An 18212-nucleotide genomic window follows, 5' to 3' on the forward strand; every position below is an offset into this window, starting at 1 on the left:
CTTTTGATAAAGCCAAGTATTTTATTTAAAATCCATTGGAGTTCATTCATGTTGATTTGTGAGGTCCTACATCAACCCCTTCTTGGGAAGGTTTTAAATACTACATGTTGCTTGTCGATAAATTCTTGAAAATTTCTTGATTATTTTCCTTAAGCAAAAAATCTGATGCTTTTTCTTGCTTTATGAATTTCAAGAACATAGTGAAAAAATAATTTGAAAAATAAATTAGGATTTTTCACAGTGATGATGCAGGTGAATTTGTTAATGTTAATTTCACCAATTTTTTGAATAATTATAGCATTAAAATATGGCTCTCTTGTCCTCACACTCCTCAACAAAATGTTGTAGTTGAGATATAGCACAGACATGTTGTTGAATCGGGTATGACCCTATTGTTTTATGCTGGTTTAGGTCAAAAAAATTTGGTTGATGCCTTTAGAACTACCATTTATCTTATTAACCAGTTGCCTTTTTCAACTTTGGGCCAGAAATCTCCTAATGAACTTTTGTTTCACCATATTTCTGATTATGAATATCTCAAATGTTTTGGATGTGCATGTTTTCCATACCTAGTTTCATATATCAAATCCAAACTTAAACCTAAGTCCAAACCCTTCATTTTCTTAGGTTATGAATCTAACTACAAAGAATACATGTGTTATGATCCAGTGGCCCAAAAAATGTTTGTCTCCAAACATGTCATTTTTTATGTAGAAAATTTTATTTATGCTCAAAGCAAAGAACCCCTCACATCAAAAGAGGTTGTTAAGTGGATACAAAACCAAAAGTCCAAACAGTCGAGTCACCCTGTTGAAAACCCAAAACATAGAGAACCACTTATTTTGATCCAATTGCCCAATCCAACAGAATATAGTTACCCAAGTAACTCTTCAATTGAACCATCCTTCCCTATGTCACCATCAATGTAGAGTTCATCAGAAGAATCGTCCTCTTCAAAACCTAATCATGCACCAGAAGTCGTGCCTTCTACTACTAACTCTCCTTTTAAAAGAGTGGTCTAGTGAAAACATGTTGTCCTCCTCTTCCTCTAAGTTGAACCTCATTATAGATATCTCTAACCATACACCTACGAGAACTCATTATATGGTAACAAGGTCTCAAGATGGAACCTTGCGGCCTAGTTGTTCTTTGGATCCAAACATTCTATTGCTTTACTCAGTGAAATTACCCAAACCGACCATGAGTCATCCAATTTTGAAAATATAACCAATTTAGTTGGGTGTAACTAGATATATAAAATCAAAAGGCATGCTGATGGAACCATTGGTAGGCTCAAGGTCCATTTAGTTGCTAAAGAATACAGTCAGCAAGAAAGAGTTGATTATTTTGAGACCTTTAGCTCTATCATTGAACCCACTTCTGTCAAAATAGTATTGTCTATTGATATTAGTTTGGGATAGTGATACAACTTTTTCAATAGAGTATTTTAAAAATATATTTTTAATAAAAACGTTTGTGCAAATCATGCATCAAATAATAAAAATTGATTCACACTAGTGGTGGAGTCTGGGTCGATCTCAGAGAATGAGAAAAATACTTTGTATTCCACAAATAACTAAGCTACTCTTTATTGCCTTGAAAATAAAAATTAATTAATTAAATGAGAGTGCGGCCCTCTGTGGAGGACTTTAAACAAATAAAAATAATAATAAGTGTCTTATTATAAACCCAAATTGAATTGAACAAAATAAAAGTCTAAACTAAGAAGAAAAGAAAATATCTTCAGTGCTCTGAGCTTCTAGTCCCTTGATGTTTTAGCTACTTGATAGAGTTGAGGGTTCCCTTAGGGGCTCTTTGAGGGCCTGAAGGGCCTTTTGAGGAGACCCTTTAAGGACCTCAGAGGGCTCTTCGGGGGTACTTGAGGGCTCACTGCACGTCTGAATGCTTCCCTCCAAGAATCAAAAGACAAAACATGAAAATGAGAAAGAAAACTACACAAAAATTGAAGGTTAGTACAAATAAAAAACACAAAAGCATGAAGTAAACTAACATAAAATAGTTGCTATGATAATCTCAGTGCAACCTATCTGGCAACAAACTGAATGTTTTATGCTTGAACCAATCATATAGAAATTGACTACCATTTTGTTCGGGAAAAAGTTACAAATGGAAAAATTAAAGTTCGGTATGTTTCAAGTTAAGGTAAGATTGTGGATGTCCTCACTAAACCGTTAATAGGGCCAAAGTTCACACAATTTAGACACAAGCTCAATCTCGTAAAGATTAGCTTGAGGGGACATGTTAAGAATAATGGGTCAAAACGGACATCATAAAAGAAGGCGACCCTCGTGAAGCTCAATCTTGTGAGACGCCACCTCAAGTGGTTACTCTTGAACATTCTCCTGATAAGATTCTTCATCAAAAGAACTCTCAGGACTCAAGAGGTGAAAATGTAAAATGTCTAGAGTGACTCCAAAACCATCAAAACTCTATCTGTATAACCCAAATGAAATTTATAGAGTTCAAAACTGGACTCTTGGTGATGTAACTTATTATAATAAGCAAGAAAACTTTTCTCCAGACAACATCTAGAGGGAGAGAGCATTTCCTGGACTTGGGTCACATTGACTGAACCACGTAAAATCTTGTGTGTTATCGTTTGATTGTTCTTTCCAATATCGTTTTGGTGTTTATTTATGAAGCCATGTGCTCGTGCAGTCACTCACTTTAATTTCCTTGACTACAGGATTTAAATGCATGAAACTTTTTTTTTTAATCTCTATACAACTTTCTTTTGCTTCAAAAGGCACTTTTTATTTTTTATTTTTGTAGTGCTTTTCAATTCATTCTAGGGTTGAAAAGAAATCAACCTTTTTAGAGACGGATAACAAAATTACTCATTTTTTGCACATGAAGGCACACGGATTTTCACATAACCACTAATATGCCTCTATGCCTGTGTGTGTGTGTGTGTGTGAGAGAGAGAGAGAGAGAGAGCATTAGCTTTGCATGTCCTACAAAAACCAATGGACGAAGAACAAAAATAGAGATTGGTTTTGAAAAGGCAAAGAAGGTAACCATCTAGTAGTAGGTATGGGTGAAAACGGATCAGATATGGGTCCAGATCCAGAATATAAATAATAGATTTTTTGATCCAACAGGTCTGGATCGGAGTCATATGCAAAAAGGCAAATATACGTCATAACACTGTATCTAATAAAAAAAGATTAAAAACAATAAAAAATGCAACCATATTGGATCTTGATCCGAATTCAAATTAATTCCAATCTACAATACTAATCCAAATGCAATCACAGTTTGAGAATATTCCAAATAAGCCAACCCAAGTCCGTTTCCAGTGCACATATATAGGAATCTTAATCATTTTAAGGATCTGATTCAGATCGGATATCCGACTGTGTCCGATCCGTTTGCACCCCTGCCAGTAGGGTTTAAGAAAATGGTATTCTTAAGTTCTTAACCACCTCCCCCGCTGTAAACGTGGATTGAAAATGCACACCAACGAACCCTCAAGAATATGATATATAATATTCCCTTGAATGGTCCTGATCTTGGTCAAAAGGCACTAAAGTTACATGGAAAAATATGAAAGATCGAACTGATCTCACCCAACAAAAAGTCAAGGCCATTTTATAAAGGCTAAATTGAGCCCATGCGTGCGATTCAATCAATTTCATCATCTAAAATCCGGGAAGTCCACAGGCCACATGGCTCATCTCATGCTATGGCGCCCTTGTCTCCTCCTTTTTTATTATTGTTTACTAATTATCACCATTTATTTATAATTTCAACAAATTAAGGTGAAGATCCCAATTGCATGACCCGCTGGAACCGAGCTTTCTTTGCTTCAAGGGCAATCAATAAAACCAATAACAAATTCAACTAAGGAGATGCTCATGAATAACCCCCCAAGTTTTAAGCAAAAAAAATTATCATCCTCCCTTCAACTTGAAAAAATATATATCATGATACTCGCTAACATTACATTTCAAATCTGTGGGCAATGACCAAGCCCAATGCTAGTCACGATCACCGCTGAAAATTTCGAGCAAATTAATTAGCTCTATCTCTCACTTTCTTCTATAATTATAGTTGGCTGCAGGACCCAGCTAGGGGCACACATTTTCCATATTTGAGCCTCATTAATTTAGCAAGGATTTATTCGTGCACGAGCTACGCAACTTGGGTTGGAGGTGTGCCAAGTACTGGTTATATGTAATGAATCAGCTGGGCTTAATTGCTCGCCTTACTACACTGAGGTGGTTCATATACCTCAGGCTCAGTAGCACATGAGCCTAGGTATGTTTCATTGGCAAACGAAATAGAGAATTACAGTCACCAAGCTAGCAGTATATATATTCCCACTAGAGACTTAAAGACTTTCAAGTTGAAGGAAGTCGAGAGTGTTTGTCCTTTTTTGCAACGTCTAAATTAAATGGAAAACTATCGGCGGTGGGCAGGGGAGGAGTACTCTTAGACCCTGTTTGGAAACTAGTAGCTGGTCTGGGAAGTGGCAGCTGCCAAATCATGGATTTGGCAGCTACCACCTCCTAGATGTTGTAGTTGTCAATTCCATGCTTTAGTGTAAATGCAATGCCACTTCCCATACCAAATGCATTAACTCCCATCCCAGCTATCAGTTTCCAAACAGCCACCAAGGTGGTAGTTGAATCAACTTTTTGCCAAATGCATTAACTCCTATCTCAGTTCCTAGATTCCAAACAGGCTCTTAGAGTTTTATATATACCACAAACACCAACTCAGGTTGACAGTCAATGTAACACCTCTTATCCCTTAACGAGATCGATGTTCAAACTATAGCAGTGGTTTCTCCATGCTAAATCAGGGGAAAGGAAGTTATATAGCTCTCTGTATATAGGGCCAAGCCTTGCCGCTTTCAACAGCAGCATTTGAGGCTCATTTTGTGAACCCATGAAACTTTTTTTTTTTTATAACCCCAAGAAACTGCACCCTGAAAAAGTTTCATGACATGGGAAAATGGGACATAATTTTTCAAACTCTGAAAAAGTTTGTAACCTAGTTAGAAAAAAAGTGGTGGACATTTCCCGGGTGATAAAGCTGTTTCACATGTTCCCGAACGTGCCCATGGTCCATTTGCTGTGCTTAGTTAACCAAAGCTGAGCTGAGCTGAGCTCCATACTAAGATTGGGGTAATCATACTTATTTGAGGACAAGAAGCTGCAACTGTTTCTACTTCAACCAATGCATGTCCTCTCAGTTAAAAAAAAAAAAAAAGAACAATGCAAGTCCTTCCATCTCTAAACCACTGGAAGAGAAACCAGAAGTGTGAATACATGTGCAAGATGCTCATGTGCGTCGGATGGTCTCATAATATATGTGGACCATTTTAATCTCGAGAATCGGACTGTCTTTAATTGATTTATCATTAATTGATGAAGCCGGTGAGCCACAATGGATTGCTTCATTCGGGCCCCAACGCAAAAGAAACTGACCTGATGAGGAGGCAAGTAATTCCTAAAATGAAATAAAAAGCCTCGATCACGGTTGAGAGATTTTGGATCGAGCAGAAGATTTGAACTTTGAAGTGGATGGTTTGAGATTGAATGTTTGACTTAAACATGAAGAAGTTAGAACCGCATTGTGAGGGGCAAAACTTCCTAAACTGACATCCTATCTTTGTAATTCAGGATTAATATGTTCCTGTATTGCTATAATCAAAACGTATAACTTTTCCTGTGCTATACGCAATACTCACTCGTATCAGAACATTGATTTGGCACAAAACGACCGCATAAATCACCCTTGAGTTCAATTTTTGCTACTAAATGGTGGGTCAACCTACACATGAAAGGTCATTTCAAGCTTAATGGCATAACCAACCCAGTAAAATTAATGGGCATATCTGGGTTTGATCACATACACACGCGATCTGCATGTGTGTGCAATGAACAGGTTCAAATCACACGGGGTTTATCACCAAGCTTTTGTTATAAAAAAAAAGAGGGTTGGCGTGGGGTGGGGCGGGGCCTTGGCAGCTAGACGGGTACTGGTCAAGGTTTCATTCTCATGGGTGTCTGCCCTCCGCGGTCCTAGTCTCTGAGTTTTATGCTGCCGACAACTGTAAGTATGGCAGGCTGAGCTAGCATGACCAGATCCGAGTAGGGTGCAGTTTTTTTTATAAATAAAAAAAAGAAAGAAAAAAGAAGTGGATCAGAACAAGCAGCATTAGCACACAGCCCATACTTTATGATTGATATGCATGTAACCCACGTATGATCAACTACAATAACTTAACAGCCAGAAATATGAACAACGCCAATACCAGGCATATCCGTCAACTGCTTGGTCTGGACTGCTGTCTAAGTTCCTCAACTTGATTGGTGAAATAATCAAAACCTAAGTCGTGTATGGGTCAGTATAAAGTTAGTCCACATCCGCATTCACAAAAGATGGATAGATATGGATGCAATTAGGGGTGTCAACGGGTTGGGTTTGGTTCCGACCCAGGTGAACCAGACTTGGACCAGATTTTTGGGTATGGTATCGGGTCTACTATAAGAAAAAATATACTCAGATCTGATAAAAACTACATGAACCAGACCCGGACTATACCCAGTAAAATAATATTTTTTTTTATCATTTTTTACATTAAAAATTATGGGTCTTAATCGAAACTCGGGTCGAGTCTAAGATAAAATTTCACAAACTATACCCGGGTCCATGTATTAATCGGACCTTCAGGTCTGGACCTGAGTTTTAATCAGGTCTTCTTATTTCTCACCATACCCGGACCCTATAGGGTTTTAGTCCGGGTAAACCAAACCCCGTTGGCACCCCTAGATGCAATACATCTGGATCATCTCACATATGCGATGTCATATCAACTTCCATACCCAACCAGATTAATCTGTATTGACTTTGTTAGTATCTTGCTCTTTCACACTGATGTACACGCATATAAACATTCGTAAAATTTAAGTTGGATATGAAATTGGGTTGGAGTATGGCTTTGAAAACAAAGATAAAGCCGATATCCAGAAGGCTTCTGCATCAAACATCTTTATCCTATCACTGTGGTCCGGATCGATGGCGATCGATGATCAACTAAGCGATCAAGTAACTCGTCTCTCTAGGAACTTGGTGAGAAGCACAGGGTATATGAATTACCATGGTGCGCCACGCCATTCAAGTACCTTTTCAGTCTCATCGGGATCGTTTCCCAGTTTAAAAAATGACCACGGAAACCCAGAAACCCTCTCTCTCTCTTACGCCCATGGCTTCGTTTCTACGTTAGCACACGCCCCAACCGCCGGCGACGTCAACGGCATCAACTTTTTGACGCTCGAGATCTATAAAACACCAAGAGGCCATCATGCACAGGGTTGTTGAGAGAGAGAGAGAGAGGTGGTTGAAGAGTAGCGATCGAGTTGTTTCGTTTAATTTGCTCGTCGGGAAATGACGTCGACGGCAGGAGTGCCCCCCGGATTCCGGTTCCACCCGACGGATGAGGAGCTCTTGCATTACTATCTGGAGAAGAAGGTGTCGTTCCAAAAGTTCGACTTGGAGGTGATAAGGGAGGTGGACTTGAATAAGATGGAGCCTTGGGATTTGCAAGGTAAATACACTTTCACGTCGCTTTCTCTCTTGTTCTCGAACTCGTTATGCAAATCTCTCTCGCTCTCTCGCTCTCTCGCTCTCTCGCTATCTCTCTCTCTCCCTCTCCTGTTGTGTGTAACAAAGTCTTGGAGAGCAGTTATGATCATGTCGTATATAACGGACAGTCGGTTATATTCAATCACCACCGCACATCTCGCTTGGGATATGCAAGAGTGTGGCCAACACACATCTTCATCAAGTTAGATGTGAGGTGGTGGTGGAATATATTTATATAACATCATATACCATATGACGGTAACTGCTCTCAGCAAAGATCCTTGTTTTTTTTTTCTGAAAATAAGTTCAGTGACATCTATGGATTTGTTTTCAGGATATTACAAAAAAAAATGCATTTTAGAGTAAAATAGATTTCACACGAACATATACGCGCCTAGATGCTAGAGCGTACACACTTCACCACATCGTTCACACAAATGCTTATGATGCAAATCGAATTGCTTTACAATCTGACTTTTCTATGAAAACAACAATGCATGCCTGCGGCCATGCATGAACGAGCATTACGCCTGCATATTAGTTGCGATCTTTTTGAGAAGGCAGAAAAATTTCCAATTGTATCTCTTTAATATATTCACCATATTGATAAGTTTCCAATCATATCTCCATTATATTCTCTTGTTTTACTTAAACTTTTAGTTATAGTGATGACTAGAGAAAAAGCTCAAAACCTACACTAGAGAAGGAAAACTTTTCTCTTATGAAAAGAAGGAAAATGTCGATGTTGGTTGAGGAAGAACGGCAATTTCCAAAAGAGGTGTTATTAAATTCACCATGGAGGCTAAAAGAGTAATTTAAATATAAGAGAGAGAGGGAGGGAGCAAAATGGCACTGAATCACTAGGTCTCATAATAATTCCTCCGGAGAAGAAATCGAAATCAAAGTACTTGAAGTTAAAAATTGCTTTTGCGTTTAAATTGCTTCTTTAACCAACGTAGTAATGAAACAGATCAATCATCTTTCTTCTTTTGAATTGGTTATTCCCGTATGAGCCAAAAAAGGAATTAGGATAAAATTATATTGAATATACATAACAAGACGATCTTTTTAGACATAATATTTAACTGCATAACCCACATTTTATTTGTTTATTGTTTTTGTTTATGAAATTCAGAGAGGTGCAGAATTGGGTCGACTCCACAGAACGATTGGTATTTCTTTAGTCACAAGGACAAGAAATATCCAACGGGTTCAAGGACAAACAGGGCGACCAGCGCAGGGTTTTGGAAGGCGACGGGGAGGGACAAATGCATAAGGAACAACTACAAGAAGATCGGGATGAGGAAGACGCTGGTGTTCTACAAAGGTCGTGCCCCCCACGGCCAGAAGTCTGACTGGATCATGCATGAGTATCGACTGGAGGAGAACGACGACATGCAAGGCAATGTATGTACTATATGTCATCTCTCTCTCTCTCGTAAGGAAAATGGGGATGCCATGTTTGTGGTCCAATAAGCATTCATTATACCAAATTAAAAGAAGTCACATTTGAGGTTCATAAGTAGTGCTGGTAAACGAGCCGAACGAACCCAATAGGGCATGTTCTGGCTTGCCCCATTTATCAATGGTCCCAGCTCATGACCCGGCTCGTCTTCATGTTTAGCCGAGCCAAGCTCAAGCCCAGCTCTTCCTTGAACAAGGGTAGATGCACACGAGCTGGCTCGTATAAACAATTTTCATGTTATTTTTCCATGGATTATATATTTCTATATATATTATACTTAAAAAATATATTAAACTTAATAGTTTATATTTTATGTGTATATATTTTACCAAACTGCCAAGCTCTCTCTCTCTCTCTCTCTCTCTATCCTCACAAACAGGGCATACAAGTCAAAGCATGTACTGCCCATTATGTTCCTCAACCTTGGCTCTGCTGAGCGGCGCCTGTACTGTAATTTACTACGTAGTAAAGTGCAAACCTGGTCAGTGGTTTGGATGTGGTGCGTACTGGTCTGGTCAAGGGAGGATTCTATCATAGGCTATTTAATAAGATCCTGTCATATGCCTCTAAGAACATGACATCTGCTCGTTGAAGCTCTGTCATCTAAATCTGGCTAGTTGTACAGCTGCCATCATCTCAAAGGGCAAGTGTCATATTCTACTGGTATATGAAAGAATTCTATCATATGGCTTGTTGAGAAACCCGTCCTTGTTAGCCAATCGTGACATGTGCAAACACAAGTGGTGTGTGGTGGTGGGGCATTCTATTCTCGCTTGGTTAGCAATTTAATGTTTTTTTTCATGAGAACGGTGAAACCACCTTTCGGATCCGAGACCTAGTCGTGCTGGCTAAGCTTATCGTACTCATGATCACTTTTCCGATGGTATAAACCTGTGGTGCATCCCTTGATCCTAGGGAATCGCCTTGCTTGGGCATGAGCAAGAAGCATAATATATTATGCTTGCGCTATCATATATGCAAGGGGCTGACGTCCAGAACCCTGACTACCCTTCTAGCAGTCCAGGCTCTTTAGGGGCTAATTTAAGACTCTGTTTTGAAACTAGTAGCTGAGATGCGCAGTGGCATTTTAGGAAGTAGCAGCTGTCAATTCCATGATTTAGTGTAAATACAATGCCACTTCCCATCCCAAATGCGTTAACTCTCATCCCAACTACCAGTTTCCAAACAGCTACCAGGTGGTAGTTTGACCTAACTTTTTGCCAAATGCATTAACTCCTATCTCGTTTCCTAGGTTCCAAACAGCTCCCAAGGGTACTTACATTGCGGAACCTGAGCTATGAAAAAAAGTAAAACACTTGTGCACACTGCACAGCGGTCAGCACGTATTCCTTTAGTAAGATTCAGTCCTCCATTGCATTTGCAGGAAGAAGGATGGGTCGTCTGCCGCGTGTTTAAGAAGAAGAACTTCTTCAAAGTGGGAAACGAGGGGAGCACGAGCATGTGCATGGACCAAGAGGGCGATGGCGATTTTGGAGGCGATCATGAGATGCATGCAGGGGCACACAAGGAACTGCGGTACATGCACCACAACGTTGATCAGCACCAACCCTTTGATCATGGTATTGGTAGCCTGCATTTCGTTGGCGTCAATCCCCGACACGAGCAGATGCTGAACATGCCACCCCCCGCACAAGCTGCCCAGCTGCACAGCCAGAAGCTCCTTGGCTACGACTTCTGCAGTGCCTCCGCTCCGTCCCTCCTGGCTAAGCAGTTCTTATGTAACCAGAGGCCGCATGTTGGTTATCAGCAGTGTGAAGGAGGGATGGAGGTGGCCGCGAGCGGAGGCGGAGGAGGAGTTGCTCAACTGGTGGAGATGAGAGATGAGAATTTGAATGAATGGGCTGTGCTTGATAAGTTTGTTGGGGGCCAGATCAACCAGGAGGATGCTTCTAGGGTGAGGTTCGGAGATGCCAACTCATCCACCCACCACATCAATCCTCTGTCCCTACGGAATGAGATGGATTTATGGACTTACGGGAAGTAGTACTGAAGTATGATGATGCGTTGGTTACTCTTACACTTAATTGGAGAGTTTGGGAATGAAGGCCCCTTTCTCTCTCTGAACTATATATGTTTGAAAATATTTGTTACACTGTGTGCACTTACGTTTGTCTACAATGTCCTTCGGGATCTCATGCGCATTGCAACCGCAGCATGCCCAAGATTTCTGGCATGCCCGTTCATACGCGTGTTGTGTGTTTCCCTGATTTCTTGGTGTACTTCATTTAAGCATATTACTTAATGATAAATGTTATTTTTTATTTTTACTCAAACAAACCGCTCCAAGCGCAGGGATGGCAGTGGACCGGGGAAGAGCCCCGCCCCACCCGCCTCGCCCAGTTTGGACAGGGGATGAAGGGCATGAAATGGGGATGGAGGCGGGGATGAAGGTTAAAATCGATCCCCGTGTAGGGATGGAGGCGGGGATGGACTTACGCTTTCCCCCGCCGATCATGATCCCTTGCCTTGCCCCCGCCCGTCCCGATCCCCAATCATTCTCAGGGATGACAATAGACCGATGGGAAATGGGGCCCCGCCTCGCCCCCATTTGGACTGGGGATGGAGGACATGAAACGGGGATGGAGGCGGGGGTGGAGGTTAAAATTCATCCCCGTGCGGGGATGGAGGTTCGGATTTTGAGACGGGGCGGGGGTGGAGACCTTGTCCCTCGCCTCGGTCCACTGCCATCCCTATCCAAGCGTGACCTAGCTGCGCTGGCTCAGCTTGCCGTACTACGATCATTGTACATGTCAACCTAAAATTCACGACACAGGTTATATGTTCCCCCCCCCCCAAGACGCACTGTAGCAAACAATGCGTGTTCGGGGTCCGAATGAGTGCCACGTATATAAGCACGTGGGGCTCGTATCCCCGCGTGTGTCAACATCACTTAGCGTTGGAGTTTGGTGTTATTGCAAAGACTTAAGTACCCTTTCCCACCATTCTCGCCATGAAACGACGGTTCAAGAAAAGAACAAAAATGTCCTCTATCCAAAAAAGGAAAATGATGCTTCGAGAAAATAACAAAAATGTCTTTCATCTAGAAAGTCGATGATGATGTTAACTCTTTAAATTTCAAACGTTCCGTTTTTGCCCTAAGTAGTAAACTTTTGCACCATCTATTGTTACAAGAGCTTTCTTTGATGATGCACCATTTGCCATCGTTTGCTGCCATTGGAGCACCCTTTGTCGTCGTCTGTTGCCACTGAAGCACCCTTTGCCATCGTCTTCTGCCATCGAAACACCCATTGCCATTGTCTACTGTCGCTGGAGCAACCTTTGTTGTTGTCTGCTGCCGTCAGAGCAACCTTTGTCGTTGTCTGCTACTGTCGAAGCATCTTTTGCCATCATCTGCGCAGTGGCAGCATCGTTGCCACCATCGACTGCGTCTACCTTCTAGGTGTTTCTCCTCCACTAACGGATTACCAAAAGTCGTATAGTTTCAGTGAGTTTCGTGTAAGGTTTCGTTATGCAAACAAATCAATTTTTAAATCTGAATGCTAAATCTTACAACTGATTGTACTATTCATGCTAAATAACACATATTTTCATACTGAAACAAATTGATTTGTATTTATCCACCTTCTGAGCGTCGAAAAACAGTTAGCATGATTTGTTCTTATGAAGCAACAACGATTTATACGTTTGAAGCATTAACAATTTAAAGAAATTACCATGATTTGTACTTAAGTTTGATAAATCATATAACTATGTTTGTGTATGAAGCCCAAACGTTACCTCAATTTCTACAATGATTTGTAATGAAGGTTGCATTTACTTATGAAGGTTGCGATTTTTACAACGATTTATAAGTTTGAAGGAGCAATGATTTATACATTTAAAACAGTAGCAATGTGTATTTATGAAGTTACCTCAATTTATACTTAAGTTTGTTAAATCTTACAATGATGTTTACTTATGAAGCCAAATATTGCTATGATTTGTAATGTTGGTGATTGTTTGATGAATGAGATAATTTATATTATTATATACTTGGGGAGGCGGTTGTAACATATAATGATACGGTTAAATTTATGTATTGTGCAGGTTAGCAATGTTTAAAGCTCATGAGACAAGAAATCCTCTGTCGTTCGATGGGATGACTATTAAAGAAATTATTCGCCAGTCCCATCTATATGAGTGTTATGAAAAGTACCAAAATATAATGAAGATTGAGAATGATAAAGACAAGGACAAAGCGTTGGAATTATATAATGCAGAGCATTATCCATCAGATATTGAGGCTAGAGATCAAAGGAAGCATGAGGAAGAACTAAAGATGAAGAAGAAGGATGATGAAGATAAGGAAAAGCAAAAGAATAAGGAGGAGGAGAATGAAAAGCAAAGGAAGAAAAGGCAAATGAAGGAGGAGGAAAGAAAAAGGCAAAGAAAGAAGGCGGAGGAGAGGGAAAGGCAAAGGCAAAGAAAGAAGGCGGAGGAGAGGGAAAGGCAAAGGAAGAAGGAGGAGGAGAATGAAAAGCAACAAAAGAAGGAGGAGAGAGAAAGGCAAGGGAAGAAGGTTAAGGATAGAAAGGCAAAGGAAGAAGGAGGAGGAGAATAAAATGCAAAGGAAGGAGGAGGAGGAGAGGGAAAGACAAAAAAAGAATAAGGAAGAAGCGGAAGAGAAATAAAGGCAATTAAAGAAGGAGGAAGAGGAGAGGGAAAGGAAAAGGAAAAAGGCGGATGAGAGAGAAAGGCAAAGGAAGAAGGAGGAGAAGAATGAAAAGCAAAGGAAGAATAAGGATGAACAGAAGGAAAAGCAATTGAAGAAGAAGAAGAAGAAGGAAGAGAAGGAAAGACAAATGATGAAGATGAAAGAGAAAAGGCAAATGAAGAAGCATCAGGATGAGAAAGAGAAGGAAAGATGAAAGAAAGAGAAGGAGAAGGAGAACGAGGAAGAGAAGAAAAGACAAAGGAAGGATAAGGAGGAAGAGAATAAAAGGCAAAGAAAGGAGAAGGAGGAGGAGGAGGAAGAGAAGGAAAGGCAAATGAAGGAGGAGGATGAGAAAGATATGGAAAGAGAAAGGAAGAAACATGAGGAGGAAAATATGGAAAGGGAAAGAAAAAAACAGGAGGAGGAAGAAAAGGAAATGGAAAGGAAGAAAGAAATTGAAAAGCAGAGGGAGGCGAAGGAGATAAGGAAGGAAGAAGAAAAGCAGGATAAAGGGAAGGGATGAAGAGAAGAAAACTGTGACCAAGGTACGTAAATCAATCTTGTTTGTCCTAATTTACTATGATAGGTATTATTATGTATAGTGATTAATGTGATAACGATTGCTATGTATAGCGATTACTATGATAATGATTATTGTGAATAATTTACTATGATAGCGATTATTGTGAACGATTTACTGTTATATGTATGATTATGTATAGCGATTACTGTAATAGCGAGTGTGCAACGATTATTATTTATAGCGATTACTGTATACAACGATATGTAAAAGTACAAATGAGACTAATTTTGATTTGATATGAATAATATGTTATTTTATGTTATAGGGAGGTCACAAGAGAAGTAGAGCACCAGGTGAAAAGTTCAGAGGGCGGTGTCAGTAGCTTGTAGTTCTGTCGTGATATGAACAACTGAGTGAATATCAGAAGGATCGATTGTGAAATATGCACTCTGGCGGCCTTCTGGACCAACATTCTTTTGAAACGTGCTGGAACACCATGACCCACCTGGTAAATAAGTGAAATAATAAGACAAATACATTCCAGTTTGATTCTTTTGAGATCACCATGACCCTAAAAGATATGACGTGGATTACGGGCCTTAAGTGTCATAGAAGTGCTATCCTATTACAGGATTCAAATTATATCGTAAGGAACAAGTGCACGGCTCTTCTAGGAATGTCGATAGAGGACTGAAGGCAATGCATTTTTTGTGAAAGTAATTCTACATCGATGAAAGTTTATTCTTTTTGTAATAAATGAGAAGGTTGGTCCGTTACATGTGCATCTGAAAGAGCTGACCAAGAGTTGCGCGACTTCCTTCTTTGTTTTTTTTGTCTTACTTTATTTTTTTTATTTGTTTGGTTTAATGATAAGTTACCTGTGGCTACAATTTTTGAAAGACTTAGATAAAGTCGACAACTATGCATGTGGTGCTGCTATGCTCGCACACTTGTACAATCAACTTTACCGTGCGAGTAAGAGTACAAAAACTGTTGTAGGGTTTTGGCCATTTGTTCAGGTAATTGTTTATTATATATTTTATAGTTGTAGACTAAGATAGTTGAAGGTTATAGTCTTACTAGTATATTGATTTTGTAGGCCTGGTTGTGGGAGCATATTGTCGCCTTGCATCCTCAGTATGGCTCTGCGATTTGTGGTTTCCCAAAGATCAGTCGGTGGGCTAGAATAAATGTCAAGGAAAATAATGCTAAGTTCATTTTAGATGGTCTGCAATTAAATGAGGTAAATGGTTTAAAATCGTTTATAATCATTTCAGCATTTATCATTCATTAGTATAAATCACATCTATGTTTAGCATTCTTAAGTAATCATCGCTGCAGGATTTTGTCTTCGTTAGTACAAATTGTTCTAATATTTAACATTCTTAAGTAATGATCGTTGTAGGATTTTGTATTCGTTAGTACAAATTGTTATCGTTTTAGCATTTAACTTTCATTAGTGTAAATTGTTGTAATCGTTAGCATTCTTAAGTAATGATCAATGCAGGATTTTGTATTCTTTAGTACAAATCGTTATCGCTGTAGCATTTAACTTTCATTAGTGTAAATCGTTGTAATCATTAACATTCTTAAGTAATGATCATTGCAGGATTTTGTATTCCTTAGTACAAATCATTATCACATGTAAATCGTTGTAATCATTAGCATTCTTAAGTAATTATCGTTGCTGGATTTTTTCTTCGTTAGTACAAAGCATTGTCGTTTTAGCATTTACCATTCGTTATTATAAATCGTTGTAATATGTAGCATTCATTAGTGTAAATCATTTTAATATAAAGCTATCATTAGTAACAATCATTGTAATATATTTAGCACTCATTATTATAAATCATTTTAATATTTAACATTCATTAGCATAAATAATTATGTCTATACCTAAACTATAATCTCCAATATACAGGTTGTGTGAAGACCGTATAGAGATGGGGAGGACGAGGACCAAAAGGTTGTTGCTGAGGCTACGAGACTGTCTGGCTGCGATATTTGGTTGTTTAGGAGTTATGAAGCTGAGTTGTAGCATGATAGTCAAGTTCTCCTACAAGCTGGCTCAGGACAGTCTACCCCAAAGCAGCCCGTGGAAGTGAGAAGGAAGATGAAAAGTGGTGGGGCCAGGAACGTGAATTGGCGCAAACATTCCTGGGAACAATTGGATAGCTAGAACAAAGGAGTTGTTCATGCCATAGCATATGATTATAAAGAACGACAATATGACCCCAACTATTTCAAAAAATATTGGGAACCCATGTGTCAAAATCTGAAGATTGAGAATAAGCAACGTGAAAATGTTGGAAACCCATGCGTCCCTCATGCCGCCTACCATGTCATCTCCCGGCATAGAAAACACGTTCATCGTGTCTTTCCGGCTACAACAATGATTTCTTCAGTTGCAGTACACGATGAGGAATGAACACAGCTCACAAAAAAAAAGGTAGTCTCTGCCACAAGGTTGGAGATATTGGAGAGGAAGAATAAGGAGTTACGGAAGCAGGTGAGGAATTTGGGGAGACAATATGATTCACTGGTAGACATGATGACTAATGTTTATAATAAGATCGAGGGAACCAAGAAGCCACCCAGGAAAGAGAGTTCACCAAGAAAAAGAAAGAGACAATTTGTATGTCATAGGCTATCTAAGTTGTCAAGTGCCACTGAATAAACATTATATGATTTTTTTATCTTGATAATTATTTGTTGTAATTCTATAATTCTTTATTGTAATTCTATAATTCTTTTTTGTAACGTGACATTCTATAAATGTATAATTCTTTTTTAATAAGTGTAACACACAAGTATCACTGAACAAATCATTGTAATGTTCGGCCTTCATAAAAAAAATTGAAGAAGCATTTAGCGTTATGTAATGTGCAAATTATGAATTGTCTTTATATCGTAATTTACACAAACATTGATAAAATACGGCTAACGATTTGTACGTGTAAAGACTATGTATTATCGCGATTTGCTTGATTCTGATTGCCTTGCAACCAATTTTATAAGGGATCACGATTTATTTTTTATAGAAGGTGTTCTATCACGATCTGTACAGCCGTCCCACCAAAACCCATCAAATAATCGAACCAAATCCATTTGAATATCCTATTGCGATTTGTCTTTGCGAGCTTTGTCTAAGCAAATGATACGTTGATGAGCTTTGTGTTTAGGGTTTAGGGTTTTGGTGTTTAGGGTTTAGGGTTTTAAGATGTACGTTGATGAGCTTTGTCTGTGTGAATGATATATCCTATCGTGATTTACACAAAGACTAATTCATAAAGGGTGGAAAAGAAAAACAATAAACAAATCGAGATGATATTTAGACTAGGTAAATTAAAAATTGAGGTAACTTCATAAATAAAAATCGATTTACAACTTGATACCGATTTAAGTAACAGTTTCAAATTGATTTTGTTACGACAATGAAGTCGTACATGATACTTCAAGTACAAGGTTTTGATGATGAACAAGTGAATCAACTGCATTTCAGCTAAGACAATGAAGAAAGATGACAAGAATCGAAGAATTCAATGAAGAATCTATGAAGACTAGTGTGCAAATGTAAAATTCATTAAATGTCTTAAATTCTTGTAAGAGCCTTACTTAGAGTGCATATTTTGATTGCCTAAAAAATCTTTAGAAAAACTTTTCTAAAAGAACCCTTCATGAAAATCATTTTAGAAAACTCTTTACTTAATTTTTCATGTTTATTAGTCGACCAATAGACGCACCAGTCGACCAACCTTTTCACACCAAATTTTCTAAGCAAAAATGTCATTTTTGTAAAATTAGTCGACCGAAGGTTTTATCAGTCGACCAGACAGAATGTCTATTTTCTGGAAAATTTAGCAACAGTTGACTGGAAGTTTTATCAGTTGACCAGACAGAACACGTGTTTTCTGAAAATTTAGCAGCAGTCG

The 18212-nt window shown here is 39.0% G+C and overlaps 1 pseudogene; it reads left to right on the forward strand.

Annotated features, from left to right (window-relative positions):
- Positions 1-7419: 7419 nt before the first annotated feature.
- Positions 7420-11087, forward strand: LOC149817407 (protein BEARSKIN2 pseudogene; annotated as a pseudogene).
- The last annotated feature ends 7125 nt before the right edge of the window (positions 11088-18212 follow it).

Source organism: Nuphar pumila, chromosome 14, assembly GCF_984573655.1.
Source record: "Nuphar pumila chromosome 14, dmNupPumi1.hap1.1, whole genome shotgun sequence".
NCBI lineage: Eukaryota > Viridiplantae > Streptophyta > Magnoliopsida > Nymphaeales > Nymphaeaceae > Nuphar > Nuphar pumila.